At 40.6% G+C, this 17,523-nt stretch overlaps 1 pseudogene; it reads left to right on the forward strand.

Annotated features, from left to right (window-relative positions):
* Positions 1-3,417, forward strand: part of LOC118384005 (gamma-aminobutyric acid receptor subunit alpha-6-like) — a 25,601-nt pseudogene extending 22,184 nt beyond the window's left edge.
* The last annotated feature ends 14,106 nt before the right edge of the window (positions 3,418-17,523 follow it).

Raw genomic sequence — 17,523 nt, forward strand, 5'->3', positions numbered from 1 at the left:
AACTACAGAACACCATCACTAAGACTGGCTATCTCCCGTTCAACTACAGAACACCATCACTAAGACTGGCTATCTCCCATTCAACTACAGAACACCATCACTAAGACTGGCTATCTCCCATTCAACTACAGAACACCATCACTAAGACTTCTCCATCTCACAGAACACCATCACTAAGACTCTCTCCATTCAACTACAGAACACCATCACTAAGACTGGCTATCTCCCCATTCAACTACAGAACACCATCACTAAGACTGGCTATCTCCCTGTTCAACTACAGAACACCATCACTAAGACTGGCTATCTCCCCGTTCAACTACAGAACACCATCACTAAGACTGGCTATCTCCCCGTTCAACTACAGAACACCATCACTAAGACTCTCCCCGTTCAACTACAGAACACCATCACTAAGACTCTCCCATTCAACTACAGAACACCATCACTAAGACTCTCCCCATTCAACTACAGAACACCATCACTAAGACTCCCCGTTCAACTACAGAACACCATCACTAAGACTCTCCCCATTCAACTACAGAACACCATCACTAAGACTCCCCGTTCAACTACAGAACACCATCACTAAGACTCTCCCCATTCAACTACAGAACACCATCACTAAGACTCTCCCCATTCAACTACAGAACACCATCACTAAGACTCTCCCCATTCAACTACAGAACACCATCACTAAGACTCTCCCCATTCAACTACAGAACACCATCACTAAGACTCTCCCCATTCAACTACAGAACACCATCACTAAGACTCTCCCCATTCAACTACAGAACACCATCACTAAGACTCTCCCCATTCAACTACAGAACACCATCACTAAGACTCTCCCCGTTCAACTACAGAACACCATCACTAAGACTCTCCCCATTCAACTACAGAACACCATCACTAAGACTCTCCCCATTCAACTACAGAACACCATCACTAAGACTCTCTCTCCATTCAACTACAGAACACCATCACTAAGACTCTCCCCATTCAACTACAGAACACCATCACTAAGACTCTCCCCATTCAACTACAGAACACCATCACTAAGACTGGCTATCTCCCCATTCAACTACAGAACACCATCACTAAGACTCTCCCCATTCAACTACAGAACACCATCACTAAGACTCTCCCCATTCAACTACAGAACACCATCACTAAGACTCTCTCCATTCAACTACAGAACACCATCACTAAGACTCTCTCCATTCAACTACAGAACACCATCACTAAGACTCTCCCCATTCAACTACAGAACACCATCACTAAGACTCTCCCCATTCAACTACAGAACACCATCACTAAGACTCTCCCCATTCAACTACAGAACACCATCACTAAGACTCTCTCCATTCAACTACAGAACACCATCACTAAGACTCTCCCCATTCAACTACAGAACACCATCACTAAGACTCCCCGTTCAACTACAGAACACCATCACTAAGACTCTCCCCATTCAACTACAGAACACCATCACTAAGACTCTCCCCATTCAACTACAGAACACCATCACTAAGACTCTCCCCATTCAACTACAGAACACCATCACTAAGACTCTCCCCATTCAACTACAGAACACCATCACTAAGACTCTCCCATTCAACTACAGAACACCATCACTAAGACTCTCCCCATTCAACTTCAGAACACCATCACTAAGACTCTCTCCATTCAACTCCCCACAGAACACCATCACTAAGACTCTCCCCATTCAACTACAGAACACCATCACTAAGACTCTCCCCATTCAACTACAGAACACCATCACTAAGACTCTCTCCATTCAACTACAGAACACCATCACTAAGACTCTCCCCATTCAACTACAGAACACCATCACTAAGACTCTCTCCATTCAACTACAGAACACCATCACTAAGACTCTCCCCATTCAACTACAGAACACCATCACTAAGACTCTCTCCATTCAACTACAGAACACCATCACTAAGACTCTCCCCATTCAACTACAGAACACCATCACTAAGACTCTCCCCATTCAACTACAGAACACCATCACTAAGACTCTCCCCATTCAACTACAGAACACCATCACTAAGACTCTCTCCATTCAACTACAGAACACCATCACTAAGACTCTCCCCATTCAACTACAGAACACCATCACTAAGACTCTCCCCATTCAACTACAGAACACCATCACTAAGACTCTCTCCATTCAACTACAGAACACCATCACTAAGACTCTCCCCATTCAACTACAGAACACCATCACTAAGACTCTCTCCATTCAACTACAGAACACCATCACTAAGACTCTCTCCATTCAACTACAGAACACCATCACTAAGACTCTCCCCATTCAACTACAGAACACCATCACTAAGACTCTCCCCATTCAACTACAGAACACCATCACTAAGACTCTCCCCATTCAACTACAGAACACCATCACTAAGACTCTCCCCATTCAACTACAGAACACCATCACTAAGACTCTCCCCATTCAACTACAGAACACCATCACTAAGACTCTCCCCATTCAACTACAGAACACCATCACTAAGACTCTCCCCATTCAACTACAGAACACCATCACTAAGACTCTCCCCATTCAGAACATCACTAAGACTCTCCCCATTCAACCATCACTAAGACTCTCCCATTCAACTTCCACAGAACACCATCACTAAGACTCTCCCTATTCAACTACAGAACACCATCACTAAGACTCTCCCCATTCAACTACAGAACACCATCACTAAGACTCTCCCCATTCAACTACAGAACACCATCACTAAGACTGGTTAATCTCCCTATTCTACAACTACCAGAACACCATACACTAAGACTCTCCCTGTTCAATTAGACACCATGGAACACCATGACTCACTAAGACTCTCCCCTGTTCACTCCCCATTCAGAACACCAGGTATGACTAAAACTCTCCTGTTCTATTCAGACTACAGAACACCATCACTAAAGACTCTATTCCCTATTCACACCATGGAACACCATCACTAAGACTCTCCCCATTCAACTACAGAACACCATCACTAAGACTCCCGTTTCTGAACACCATCACTAAGACTCCATTCAACACAGAACACCATCATGGGTTAATAGACTCTATTCCTGACTTCAACTACAGAACATCAGGTATGAGTTCAATAAACTCTCCCTGTTCAACACAGAACACCATCACTAAGACTCTCCCCATTCAACACCATGGAACACCATCACTAAGACTCTGTTCCATTCAACTACAGAACACCATCATGGGTTAATAAACTACAGAACACCATCCTGTTCTATTCAACTACCAGAACACCATCACTAAGACTCTCCCCATTCAACTACAGAACACCATCATGGGTTAATAGACTCTCCCCATTCTGTTCTACAGAACACATCACTAAGAACTCCCCATTGGGTTAAGAAACATCACTAAGACTATTATGTTACAGTATTAGGACACCAGAACACCATCACTAAGACTCTTCTGTTCAATTACAGACACCATCAAGACCTATGGGTTAATACAGAACACCATCACTAAGACTCTCCCCATTCAGGCTACAGGCACCATCACTAAGACTCTCTCTATTCAACTACAGAACACCATACTAAAACTCTCTCTATTCAACTACAGAACAATCAGTACCATCACTAAGACTCTCCCTGTTCAACTACAGAACACCATCACTAAGACTCTCTCCATTCAACATCAGAACAGGCCATCACTAAGACTCTCCCTGTTCAACTACAGAACACCATCACTAAGACTCTCTCCATTCAACTACAGTTAATAAACTATTCTGTTCTAAGACTCTCCCATGGAACAGGCAGAACACCATCACTAGACTTCCAATAAACTCTCCCTGTTCAACACAGAACATGGAACACCACTTAATAAACTATTATGTTCCCGTTCAACTACAGAACACCATCTATTAGACACCATGGAACTCCCAGGTATTCAACTACAGAACACCATCACTAGGACACCATGGAACAGGTTAAGATTGGTTAATCTCCCTGTTCAGCTAGGACACAGAACAGGCCAGTATGAGTTAACTAAGACTATCAGGACTCCATTCAGGCCAGGTACAGAACATATCACTAAGACTCTCTGTTCAATTACAGAACACCATGGAACAGGCCAGGTATGGGTTAATAAACTATTCTGTTCTACAGAACACCATGGAACACTACAGCCAGGTAAGACTCTCCCCTATTCTGTTCTACAGAACACCATCAAAGACTCAGGTATGGGTTAAGAAACATCACTAAGTTCTATTCAACACATGGAACACCATCATGGGTTAATAGACTATTCTGTTCTATTAGGACACCATGGAACAGGCCAGGTATGGGTTAATAAACTATTCTGTTCTACTAAGACACCATGGAACACCATGGGTTAAAGACTCTCTGTTCTATTCAACACAGAACACCAGGTATCACTAAAACTCTCCATTCTACTAGGACACCAGAACACCATCACTACAGTTAATAAGACTCCCCATTCAACTACAGAACACCATCACCAAGTATGGGGTTAATAAACCATTCAACTACAGAACACCATGGAACAGGCCAGGATCTAATAAACTATTCCATTCAACTACAGGACACCATGGAACAGGCCAGGTATGGGTTAATAAACACTATTCTGTTCTATTAACTACCAGAACAGGCCAGGTATGAGTTAATAAACTCTATTCTGTTCTATTAACACCATGGAACAGGCCAGGTATAAGTTAATAAACTCTATTCAGTTCTATTAGGAACACCATGGAACAGGCCAGGACTGAGTTAATAAACTATTCTGTTCTATTACTACCATGGAACAGGCCAGGTCACTAAAACTATCCCTGTTCTATTAGGAACACCATGGAACAGGCCAGGTATGGTTAATAAACTATTCTGTTCTATTAACACATGGAACAGGCCAGGTACTAATAAACTATTCTGTTCTATTAGACACCATGGAACAGGCCAGGTATGGTTATAAACTCTATTCTGTAACTATTAGAACACCATGGAACAGGCCAGGTATGGCTAATAAACTCCCTGTTCTATTAACACAGAACAGGCCAGGTATGACGTTAATAAACTATTCATTCTATACAGAACACCATCACTAAGAACAGGCCAGGTATGGGTTAATAAACTATTCTGTTCTATTAGGAACACCATGGAAAGGCCAGGTATGGGTTAATAAACTCTATTCTGTTCTATTAGGACACCATGGAACAGGCCAGGTATGAGTTCCCCTCTATTCTGTTCTATTAGGACACCATGGAACAGGCCAGGTACTGAGTTAATAAACTATTCTGTTCTATTAGGACACCATGGAACAGGCCAGGTATAAGATTCTGTTCTATTAGGACACCATGGAACAGGCCAAACTACCTGTTCATAATGGGTTAATAAACTGTTCTATTCAACTACAGAACAGGCCAGGTATGGGTTAATAAACTATTCTGTTCTATTAGGACACCATGGAACAGGCCAGGTATGGGTTAATAAACTCTATTCTGTTCTACTAGGACACCATGGAACAGGCCAGGTATGAGTTAATAAACTATTCTGTTCTATTAGGACACTACAGAACAGGCCATGGGTTAATAAACTATTCTGTTCTATTAGGACACCATGGAACAGGCCAGGTATGGGTTAATAAACTATTCTGTTCTATTAGAACACCATGGAACAGGCCAGGTATGGGTTAATAAACTATTCTGTTCTATTAGGACACCATGGAACAGGCCCTATTCTGTTCTATTAGGACACCATGGAACAGGCCAGGTATGGGTTAATAAACTATTCTGTTCTATTAGGACACCATGGAACAGGCCAGGTATGAGTTAATAAACTATTCTGTTCTCCATTCAGGACACCATGGAACACCATGGGTTAATAAACTCTATTCTGTTCTATTAGGACACATGGAACAGGCCAGGTATGGGTTAATAAACTATTCTGTTCTATTAGGACACCATGGAACAGGCCAGGTACTCTGGTTAATAAACTATTCTGTTCTATTAGGACACCATGGAACAGGCCAGGTATGGGTTAATAAACTATTCTGTTCTATTAGGACACCATGGAACAGGCCAGGTCATGGGTTAATAAACTCTATTCTGTTCTATTAGGACACCATGGAACAGGCCAGGTATGGGTTAATAAACTCTATTCTGTTCTATTCAACTACAGAACAGGCCAGGTATGGGTTAATAGACTATTCTGTTCTATTAGGACACCATGGAACAGGCCAGGTATGAGTTAATAAACTATTCTGTTCTATAAGACTCATGGAACAGGCCAGGTATAATAAACTATTCTGTTCTATTAGGACACCATGGAACAGGCCAGGTATGGGTTAATAAACTCTATTCTGTTCTATTAGGACACCATGGAACAGGCCAGGTATGGGTTAATAAACTCTGTTCTATTAGGACACATGGAACAGGCCAGGTATGGGTTAATAAACTCTATTCTGTTCTATTAGGACACCATGGAACAGGCCAGGTATGGGTTAATAAACTATTCCTATTAGGACACCATGGAACAGGCCAGGTATGGGTTAATAAACTATTCTGTTCTATTAACACCATGGAACAGGCCAGGTATGGGTTAATAAACTATTCTGTTCTATTCAGGACACCATGGAACAGGCCAGGTATGGGTTAATAAACTCTATTCTGTTCTATTAGGACACCATGGAACAGGCCAGGTATGGGTTAATAAACTCTATTCTGTTCTATTAGGACACATGGAACAGGCCAGGTATGGGTTAATAAACTATTCTGTTCTATTAGGACACATGGAACAGGCCAGGTATGGGTTAATAAACTCTATTAGGACACCATGGAACAGGCCAGGTATGGGTTAATAAACTCTATTCTGTTCTACAGAACACCATGGAACAGGCCAGGTATGGGTTAATAAACTATTCTGTTCTATCAGGACACCATGGAACAGGCCATCAGTTAAAAACTCTTCTGTTCTATTAACACCATGGAACAGGCCAGGTATGAGTTAATAAACTCTTCTGTTCTATTAGGACACATGGAACAGGCCAGGTATGGGTTAATAAACTATTCTGTTCTATTAGGACACCATGGAACAGGCCAGGTATGAGTTAATAAACTATTCTGTTCTATTAGGACACCATGGAACAGGCCAGGTATGGGTTAATAAACTATTCTGTTCTATTAGGACACCATGGAACAGGCCAGGTATGAGTTAATAAACTCCATTCTGTTCTATTAGGACACCATGGAACAGGCCAGGTATGAGTTAATAAACTATTCTGTTCTATTAGGACACCATGGAACAGGCCAGGTATGAGTTAATAAACTATTCTGTTCTATTAGGACACCATGGAACAGGCCCATGGGTTAATAAACTATTCTGTTCTATTAGGACACCATGGAACAGGCCAGGTATGAGTTAATAAACTATTCTGTTCTATTAGGACACCATGGAACAGGCCAGGTATGGGTTAATAAACTATTCTGTTCTATTAGGACACCATGGAACAGGCCAGGTATGAGTTAATAAACTATTCTGTTCTATTAGGACACCATGGAACAGGCCAGGTATGGGTTAATAAACTATTCTGTTCTATTAGGACACCATGGAACAGGCCAGGTATGAGTTAATAAACTATTCTGTTCTATTAGGACACCATGGAACAGGCCAGGTATGAGTTAATAAACTATTCTGTTCTATTAGGACACCATGGAACAGGCCAGGTATGAGTTAATAAACTATTCTGTTCTATTAGGACACATGGAACAGGCCAGGTATGAGTTAATAAACTATTCTGTTCTATTAGGACACCATGGAACAGGCCAGGTATGAGTTAATAAACTATTCTGTTCTATTAGGACACCATGGAACAGGCCAGGTATGAGTTAATAAACTATTCTGTTCTATTAGGACACCATGGAACAGGCCAGGTATGAGTTAATAAACTATTCTGTTCTATTAGGACACCATGGAACAGGCCAGGTACTAAGTTAATAAACTATTCTGTTCTATTAGACACCATGGAACAGGCCAGGTATGGGTTAATAAACTATTCTGTTCTATTAGGACACCATGGAACAGGCCAGGTATGGGTTAATAAACTATTCTGTTCTATTAGGACACCATGGAACAGGCCAGGTATGGGTTAATAAACTATTCTGTTCTATTAGGACACCATGGAACAGGCCAGGTATGGGTTAATAAACTCTATTCTGTTCTATTAGGACACCATGGAACAGGCCAGGTATGGGTTAATAAACTCTATTCTGTTCTACTAGGACACCATGGAACAGGCCAGGTATGAGTTAATAAACTATTCTGTTCTATTAGGACATCATGGAACAGGCCAGGTATGAGTTAATAAACTCTATTCTGTTCTATTAGGACACCATGGAACAGGCCAGGTATGAGTTAATAAACTATTCTGTTCTATTAGGACACCATGGAACAGGCCAGGTATGGGTTAATAAGCTCTATTCTGTTCTATTAGGACACCATGGAACAGGCCAGGTATGGGTTAATAAACTATTCTGTTCTATTAGGACACCATGGAACAGGCCAGGTATGGGTTAATAAACTATTCTGTTCTATTAGGACACCATGGAACAGGCCAGGTATGGGTTAATAAACTATTCTGTTCTATTAGGACACCATGGAACAGGCCAGGTATGGGTTAATAAACTATTCTGTTCTATTAGGACACCATGGAACAGGCCAGGTATGGGTTAATAAACTATTCTGTTCTATTAGGACACCATGGAACAGGCCAGGTATGGGTTAATAAACTATTCTGTTCTATTAGGACACCATGGAACAGGCCAGGTATGGGTTAATAAACTATTCTGTTCTATTAGGACATCATGGAACAGGCCAGGTATGGGTTAATAAACTCTATTCTGTTCTATTAGGACACCATGGAACAGGCCAGGTATGAGTTAATAAACTATTCTGTTCTATTAGGACACCATGGAACAGGCCAGGTATGGGTTAATAAACTCTATTCTGTTCTATTAGGACACCATGGAACAGGCCAGGTATGGGTTAATAAACTATTCTGTTCTATTAGGACACCATGGAACAGGCCAGGTGGACTATTCTGTTCTATTAGGACACCATGGAACAGGCCAGGTATGGGTTAATAAACTCTATTCTGTTCTATTAGGACACCATGGAACAGGCCAGGTATGAGTTAATAAACTCTATTCTGTTCTATTAGGACACCATGGAACAGGCCAGGTATGGGTTAATAAACTATTCTGTTCTATTAGGACACCATGGAACAGGCCAGGTATGGGTTAATAAACTCTATTCTGTTCTATTAGGACACCATGGAACAGGCCAGGTATGGGTTAATAAACTATTCTGTTCTATTAGGACACCATGGAACAGGCCAGGTATGGGTTAATAAACTATTCTGTTCTATTAGGACACCATGGAACAGGCCAGGTATGAGTTAATAAACTATTCTGTTCTATTAGGACACCATGGAACAGGCCAGGTATGGGTTAATAAACTCTATTCTGTTCTATTAGGACACCATGGAACAGGCCAGGTATGAGTTAATAAACTATTCTGTTCTATTAGGACACCATGGAACAGGCCAGGTATGGGTTAATAAACTATTCTGTTCTATTAGGACACCATGGAACAGGCCAGGTATGGGTTAATAAACTATTCTGTTCTATTAGGACACCATGGAACAGGCCAGGTATGGGTTAATAAACTATTCTGTTCTATTAGGACACCATGGAACAGGCCAGGTATGGGTTAATAAACTATTCTGTTCTATTAGGGACACCATGGAACAGGCCAGGTATGGGTTAATAAACTCTATTCTGTTCTATTAGGACACCATGGAACAGGCCAGGTATGGGTTAATAAACTATTCTGTTCTATTAGGACACCATGGAGCAGGCCAGGTATGAGTTAATAAACTATTCTGTTCTATTAGGACACCATGGAATAGGCCAGGTATGGGTTAATAAACTATTCTGTTCTATTAGGACACCATGGAACAGGCCAGGTATGGGTTAATAAACTCTATTCTGTTCTATTAGGACACCATGGAACAGGCCAGGTATGGGTTAATAAACTATTCTGTTCTATTAGGACACCATGGAACAGGCCAGGTATGAGTTAATAAACTCTATTCTGTTCTATTAGGACACCATGGAACAGGCCAGGTATGAGTTAATAAACTCTATTCTGTTCTATTAGGACACCATGGAACAGGCCAGGTATGGGTTAATAAACTATTCTGTTCTATTAGGACACCATGGAACAGGCCAGGTATGAGTTAATAAACTCTATTCTGTTCTATTAGGACACCATGGAACAGGCCAGGTATGAGTTAATAAACTATTCTGTTCTATTAGGAGACCATGGAACAGGCCAGGTATGGGTTAATAAACTATTCTGTTCTATTAGGACATCATGGAACAGGCCAGGTATGGGTTAATAAACTCTATTCTGTTGTATTAGGACACCATGGAACAGGCCAGGTATGGGTTAATACACTCTATTCTGTTCGATTAGGACACCATCGAACAGGCCAGGTATGAGTTAATAAACTATTCTGTTGTATTAGGACACCATGGAACAGGCCAGGTATGAGTTAATAAACTATTCTGTTGTATTAGGACACCATGGAACAGGCCAGGTATGGGTTAATAAACTATTCTGTTCTATTAGGACACCATGGAACAGGCCAGGTATGAGTTAATAAACTATTCTGTTCTATTAGGACACCATGGAACAGGCCAGGTATGGGTTAATAAACTATTCTGTTCTATTAGGACACCATGGAACAGGCCAGGTATGAGTTAATAAACTCTATTCTGTTCTATTAGGACACCATGGAACAGGCCAGGTATGAGTTAATAAACTATTCTGTTCTATTAGGAGACCATGGAACAGGCCAGGTATGGGTTAATAAACTATTCTGTTCTATTAGGACACCATGGAACAGGCCAGGTTAGGTTAATAAACTATTCTGTTCTATTAGGACACCATGGAACAGGCCAGGTATGGGTTAATAAACTATTCTGTTCTATTAGGACACCATGGAACAGGCCAGGTATGGGTTAATAAACTCTATTCTGTTCTATTAGGACACCATGGAACAGGCCAGGTATGAGTTAATAAACTATTCTGTTCTATTAGGACACCATGGAACAGGCCAGGTATGGGTTAATAAACTATTCTGTTCTATTAGGACACCATGGAACAGGCCAGGTATGGGTTAATAAACTATTCTGTTCTATTAGGACACCATGGAACAGGCCAGGTATGGGTTAATAAACTATTCTGTTCTATTAGGACACCATGGAGCAGGCCAGGTATGAGTTAATAAACTATTATGTTCTATTAGGACACCATGGAACAGGCCAGGTATGGGTTAATAAACTCTATTCTGTTCTATTAGGACACCATGGAACAGGCCAGGTATGAGTTAATAAACTCTATTCTGTTCTATTAGGACACCATGGAACAGGCCAGGTATGGGTTAATAAACTATTCTGTTCTATCATGACACCATGGAACAGGCCAGGTATGAGTTAATAAACTCTATTCTGTTCTATTAGGACACCATGGAACAGGCCAGGTATGAGTTAATAAACTCTATTCTGTTCTATTAGGACACCATGGAACAGGCCAGGTATGGGTTAATAAACTCTATTCTGGGTTAATAAACAGGTATGGGTTAATAAACTATTCTGTTCTATTAGGACACCATGGAACAGGCCAGGTATGGTTAATAAACTATTCTGTTCTATTAGGACACCATGGAACAGGCCAGGTATGAGTTAATAAACTATTCTGTTCTATTAGGACACCATGGAACAGGCCAGGTATGGGTTAATAAACTATTCTGTTCTATTAGGACACCATGGAACAGGCCAGGTATGGGTTAAAAAACTATTATGTTCTATTAGGACACCATGGAACAGGCCAGGTATGGGTTAATAAACTATTCTGTTCTATTAGGACACCATGGAACAGGCCAGGTATGGGTTAATAAACTCTATTCTGTTCTATTAGGACACCATGGAACAGGCCAGGTATGGGTTAATAAACTATTCTGTTCTATTAGGACACCATGGAACAGGCCAGGTATGGGTTAATAAACTCTATTCTGTTCTATTAGGACACCATGGAACAGGCCAGGTATGAGTTAATAAACTATTCTGTTCTATTAGGACACCATGGAACAGGCCAGGTATGAGTTAATAAACTATTCTGTTCTATTAGGACACCATGGAACAGGCCAGGTATGGGTTAATAAACTATTCTGTTCTATTAGGACACCATGGAACAGGCCAGGTATGGGTTAATAAACTATTCTGTTCTATCAGGACACCATGGAACAGGCCAGGTATGGGTTAATAAACTATTCTGTTCTATTAGGACACCATGGAACAGGCCAGGTATGGGTTAATAAACTCTATTCTGTTCTATTAGGACACCATGGAACAGGCCAGGTATGGGTTAATAAACTATTCTGTTCTATTAGGACACCATGGAACAGGCCAGGTATGGGTTAATAAACTCTATTCTGTTCTATTAGGACACCATGGAACAGGCCAGGTATGAGTTAATAAACTATTCTGTTCTATTAGGACACCATGGAACAGGCCAGGTATGAGTTAATAAACTATTCTGTTCTATTAGGACACCATGGAACAGGCCAGGTATGGGTTAATAAACTATTCTGTTCTATTAGGACACCATGGAACAGGCCAGGTATGGGTTAATAAACTATTCTGTTCTATTAGGACACCATGGAACAGGCCAGGTATGAGTTAATAAACTATTCTGTTCTATTAGGACACCATGGAACAGGCCAGGTATGGGTTAATAAACTATTCTGTTCTATTAGGACACCATGGAACAGGCCAGGTATGAGTTAATAAACTATTCTGTTATATTAGGACACCATGGAACAGGCCAGGTATGAGTTAATAAACTATTCTGTTCTATTAGGACACCATGGAACAGGCCAGGTATGAGTTAATAAACTATTCTGTTCTATTAGGAGACCATGGAACAGGCCAGGTATGGGTTAATAAACTATTATGTTCTATTAGGACACCATGGAACAGGCCAGGTATGAGTTAATAAACTATTCTGTTCTATTAGGACACCATGGAACAGGCCAGGTATGGGTTAATAAACTATTCTGTTCTATTAGGACACCATGGAACAGGCCAGGTATGGGTTAATAAACTATTCTGTTCTATTAGGACACCATGGAACAGGCCAGGTATGAGTTAATAAACTATTCTGTTCTATTAGGACACCATGGAACAGGCCAGGTATGGGTTAATAAACTATTCTGTTCTATTAGGACACCATGGAACAGGCCAGGTATGGGTTAAAAAACTATTATGTTCTATTAGGACACCATGGAACAGGCCAGGTATGGGTTAATAAACTATTCTGTTCTATTAGGACATCATGGAACAGGCCAGGTATGGGTTAATAAACTACATTCTGTTCTATTAGGACACCATGGAACAGGCCAGGTATGAGTTAATAAACTAGTCTGTTCTATTAGGACATCATGGAACAGGCCAGGTATGAGTTAATAAACTCTATTCTGTTCTATTAGGACACCATGGAACAGGCCAGGTATGAGTTAATAAACTCTATTCTGTTCTATAAGGACACCATGGAACAGGCCAGGTATGGGTTAATAAACTATTATGTTCTATTAGGACATCATGGAACAGGCCAGGTATGAGTTAATAAACTCTATTCTGTTCTACTAGGACACCATGGAATAGGCCAGGTATGGGTTAATAAACTATTCTGTTCTATTAGGACACCATGGAACAGGCCAGGTATGGGTTAATAAACTCTATTCTGTTCTATTAGGACACCATGGAACAGGCCAGGTATGGGTTAATAAACTATTCTGTTCTATTAGGACATCATGGAACAGCCCAGGTATGAGTTAATAAACTATTATGTTCTATTAGGACATCATGGAACAGGCCAGGTATGAGTTAATAAACTCTATTCTGTTCTACTAGGACACCATGGAATAGGCCAGGTATGGGTTAATAAACTATTCTGTTCTATTAGGACACCATGGAACAGGCCAGGTATGGGTTAATAAACTCTATTCTGTTCTATTAGGACACCATGGAACAGGCCAGGTATGGGTTAATAAACTATTCTGTTCTATTAGGACACCATGGAACAGGCCAGGTATGGGTTAATAAACTCTATTCTGTTCTATTAGGACACCATGGAACAGCCCAGGTATGAGTTAATAAACTCTATTCTGTTCTATTAGGACACCATGGAACAGGCCAGGTATGGGTTAATAAACTCTATTCTGTTCTATTAGGACCCCATGGAACAGGCCAGGTATGGGTTAATAAACTCTATTCTGTTCTATTAGGACAGCATGGAACAGGCCAGATATGGGTTAATAAACTATTCTGTTCTATCAGGACACCATGGAACAGGCCAGGTATGGGTTAATAAACTCTATTCTGTTCTATTAGGACACCATGGAACAGGCCAGGTATGGGATAATAAACTATTCTGTTCTATCAGGACACCATGGAACAGGCCAGGTATGAGTTAATAAACTATTCTGTTCTATTAGGACACCATGGAACAGGCCAGGTATGGGTTAATAAACTCTATTCTGTTCTATTAGGACACCATGGAACAGGCCAGGTATGGGTTAATAAACTCTATTCTGTTCTATTAGGACAGCTTGGAACAGGCCAGGTATGGGTTAATAAACTATTCTGTTCTATCAGGACACCATGGAACAGGCCAGGTATGGGTTAATAAACTCTATTCTGTTCTATCAGGACACCATGGAACAGGCCAGGTATGGGTTAATAAAATATTCTGTTCTATCAGGACACCATGGAACAGGCCAGGTATGGGTTAATAAACTATTCTGTTCTATTAGGACACCATGGAACAGGCCAGGTATGGGATAATAAACTATTCTGTTCTATCAGGACACCATGGAACAGGCCAGGTATGGGTTAATAAACTCTATTCTGTTCTATTAGGACACCATGGAACAGGCCAGGTATGAGTTAATAAACTATTCTGTTCTATTAGGACACCATGGAACAGGCCAGGTATGGGTTAATAAACTATTCTGTTCTATTAGGACACCATGGAACAGGCCAGGTATGAGATAATAAACTATTCTGTTATATTAGGACACCATGTAACAGGCCAGGTATGAGTTAATAAACTATTCTGTTCTATTAGGACACCATGGAACAGGCCAGGTATGGGTTAATAAACTATTCTGTTCTATTAGGACACCATGGAACAGGCCAGGTATGGGTAAATAAACTCTATTCTGTTCTATTAGGACACCATGGGACAGGCCAGGTATGGGTAAATAAACTCTATTCTGTTCTATTAGGACACCATGGAACAGGCCAGGTATGAGTTAATAAACTATTATGTTCTATTAGGACACCATGGAACAGGCCAGGTATGGGTTAATAAACTATTCTGTTCTATTAGGACACCATGGAACAGGCCAGGTATGGGTAAATAAACTCTATTCTGTTCTATTAGGACACCATGGAACAGGCCAGGTATGAGTTAATAAACTATTCTGTTCTATCATGACACCATGGAACAGGCCAGGTATGAGTTAATAAACTCTATTCTGTTCTATTAGGACACCATGGAACAGGCCAGGTATGAGTTAATAAACTCTATTCTGTTCTATTAGGACACTATGGAACAGGCCAGGTATGGGTTAATAAACTATTATGTTCTATTAGGACACCATGGAACAGGCCAGGTATGAGATAATAAACTCTATTCTGTTCTATTAGGACACCATGGAACAGGCCAGGTATGGGTTAATAAACTCTATTCTGTTCTATTAGGACACCATGGAACAGGCCAGGTATGAGTTAATAAACTCTATTCTGTTCTATTAGGACACCATGGAACAGGCCAGGTATGAGTTAATAAACTCTATTATGTTCTATCAGGACACCATGGAACAGGCCAGGTATGAGTTAATAAACTCTATTCTGTTCTATTAGGAGACCATGGAACAGGCCAGGTATGGGTTAATAAACTATTCTGTTCTATTAGGACACCATGGAACAGGCCAGGTATGGGTTAATAAACTATTCTGTTCTATTAGGACACCATGGAACAGGCCAGGTATGGGTTAATAAACTCTATTATGTTCGATTAGGACACCATCGAACAGGCCAGGTATGAGATAATAAACTATTATGTTGTATTAGGACACCATGGAACAGGCCAGGTATGAGTTAATAAACTATTATGTTCTATTAGGACACCATGGAACAGGCCAGGTATGGGTTAATACACTCTATTCTGTTCGATTAGGACACCATCGAACAGGCCAGGTATGAGTTAATACACTCTATTCTGTTCGATTAGGACACCATCGAACAGGCCAGGTATGAGTTAATAAACTATTATGTTGTATTAGGACACCATGGAACAGGCCAGGTATGGGTTAATAAACTCTATTCTGTTCTATTAGGACACCATGGAACAGGCCAGGTATGGGTTAATAAACTCTATTCTGTTCTATTAGGACAGCTTGGAACAGGCCAGGTATGGGTTAATAAACTATTCTGTTCTATCAGGACACCATGGAACAGGCCAGGTATGGGTTAATAAACTCTATTCTGTTCTATCAGGACACCATGGAACAGGCCAGGTATGGGTTAATAAAATATTCTGTTCTATCAGGACACCATGGAACAGGCCAGGTATGGGTTAATAAACTATTCTGTTCTATTAGGACACCATGGAACAGGCCAGGTATGAGATAATAAACTATTCTGTTATATTAGGACACCATGTAACAGGCCAGGTATGAGTTAATAAACTATTCTGTTCTATTAGGACACCATGGAACAGGCCAGGTATGGGTTAATAAACTATTCTGTTCTATTAGGACACCATGGAACAGGCCAGGTATGGGTAAATAAACTCTATTCTGTTCTATTAGGACACCATGGGACAGGCCAGGTATGGGTAAATAAACTCTATTCTGTTCTATTAGGACACCATGGAACAGGCCAGGTATGAGTTAATAAACTATTATGTTCTATTAGGACACCATGGAACAGGCCAGGTATGGGTTAATAAACTATTATGTTCTATTAGGACACCATGGAACAGGCCAGGTATGGGTTAATAAACTCTATTCTGTTCTATTAGGACACCATGGAACAGGCCAGGTATGAGTTAATAAACTCTATTCTGTTCTATTAGGACACCATGGAACAGGCCAGGTATGAGTTAATAAACTCTATTCTGTTCTATTAGGACACCATGGAACAGGCCAGGTATGAGTTAATAAACTCTATTCTGTTCTATTAGGACACTATGGAACAGGCCAGGTATGGGTTAATAAACTCTATTCTGTTCTATTAGGACACCATGGAACAGGCCAGGTATGAGTTCATAAACTATTCTGTTCTATTAGGACACCATGGAACAGGCCAG

The sequence above is a fragment of the Oncorhynchus keta genome, chromosome 4, assembly GCF_023373465.1.
Source record: "Oncorhynchus keta strain PuntledgeMale-10-30-2019 chromosome 4, Oket_V2, whole genome shotgun sequence".
Lineage (NCBI taxonomy): Eukaryota > Metazoa > Chordata > Actinopteri > Salmoniformes > Salmonidae > Oncorhynchus > Oncorhynchus keta.